Source organism: Rhinopithecus roxellana, chromosome 14 (assembly GCF_007565055.1).
Source record: "Rhinopithecus roxellana isolate Shanxi Qingling chromosome 14, ASM756505v1, whole genome shotgun sequence".
NCBI classification, from domain to species: Eukaryota; Metazoa; Chordata; class Mammalia; order Primates; family Cercopithecidae; genus Rhinopithecus; species Rhinopithecus roxellana.
This window is the reverse complement of record NC_044562.1, coordinates 91,562,650-91,563,959: the sequence shown is the minus strand read 5'-3', so window position 1 is coordinate 91,563,959 and position 1,310 is coordinate 91,562,650. Positions and strand designations below refer to the sequence as shown.

Below are 1,310 nucleotides of genomic sequence, written 5' to 3'. Positions count from 1 at the left end.
GATGTAACAGTGCTTCTGAAATCTATTTCACTGGGGTGAAGAAAGGGGTAGAGAAGAAAATAAAAATCCTATTTGTTGTCACTAGAACACCATAGGAGTTCATTTGCTTCCTTCGAATTTACATACAATTTCCACTTAGTGATACCCCTCTTTCTTTCTTCATGGTAGCTTTTATTTAATTCTATCGCCTTGCTGTTAGTATATACAAGGCTATACCTAGAAATTCCCCAATTTTTTTTTTTAACTTCAGACTTTAGATTTATTTAGGACTGTTTGCATGTGTTTCTAGAATATTTACGCTAAAAAATGACAAGACAGCTCCCCTTCAGTGAGACCCTGGCCTAAATATATATGCTTTATTTATATAGTGAAAGAATAACATTAAACATGGACGCTTTCAATGTATGGCACTGAATGATGATCTACACAGGGCGTCCTTCAAAGGCTGCAATTAAGGACCCACCTAACTTTTCAGCAATACAAGCCCGATTGAGATCTTCTGGCCTGTTCATGTTTATGCCTTAAAATTCCTTTTAGATTGCATCTTTGGAGCTTGCGTAGTTCAGTTTACTTTTCACAGGTTCTAGTTAGGTGCCAAAAAAAATTAAAATTAAAAAAAAAAAGCACAAAAACCCATCAACTCTTCTTTTCTGTATTCCTTAGTTTCAAAGTGTGCATCATACAAAGCATAGTGGCAATCGTTTTCAGGAAGCATTCCCACAAAATGCTTGAAAGGACCAGTTGTGGTTACACCAACATCTCCACCAAGATCTCTGTGCCTTCTTCTACCATGAAGCACTTTTTGTCTGCACTGAAACAAAAAATAAAAATAAAAATAAAATTGACAGCCTTCTTTCTTTTCTTGATTTCTTCTGGTATGGAGCATTTCCAAACTTTCATGTCATAAAAAATGCAACATCATCACTAACTTGCACTCCTGAGGCCATCTTCTCTGAAGTAGTCACAGGGTCGCAGGAAGAGAGAGCCAGTGGGTACTGAGTATCCTCCTCAGGGCTGTGGACCAAATCTTACCACGAAAGAATTTTCTGAGCCCTCCATGGTCACTGACCTCCCATCCATGCCTGCCTGTTAAGTAGCTTCCCTGTCCCAGGAATTTAGCCCCACCTAGAACCAACAGTATGTTTTAGAGTTAAGAATAAATGCAGCCAGGTGCAGTGGCTCATGCCTGTAATCCCAGCAGTTTGGGAGGCTGAGGCAGGTGGATCACCTGAGGTCAGGAGTTTGAGACCAGCCTAGCCAACATGGTGAAACCACATCTCTATTAAAAACAGTAAAATTAGCTGGGTGTG

At 39.6% G+C, this 1,310-nt stretch overlaps 1 pseudogene; it reads right to left on the bottom strand.

The window, feature by feature from the left end:
• Window positions 1-422: 422 nt before the first annotated feature.
• LOC104653596 lies at window positions 423-947 on the bottom strand (annotated as a pseudogene).
• Window positions 948-1,310: the final 363 nt, after the last annotated feature.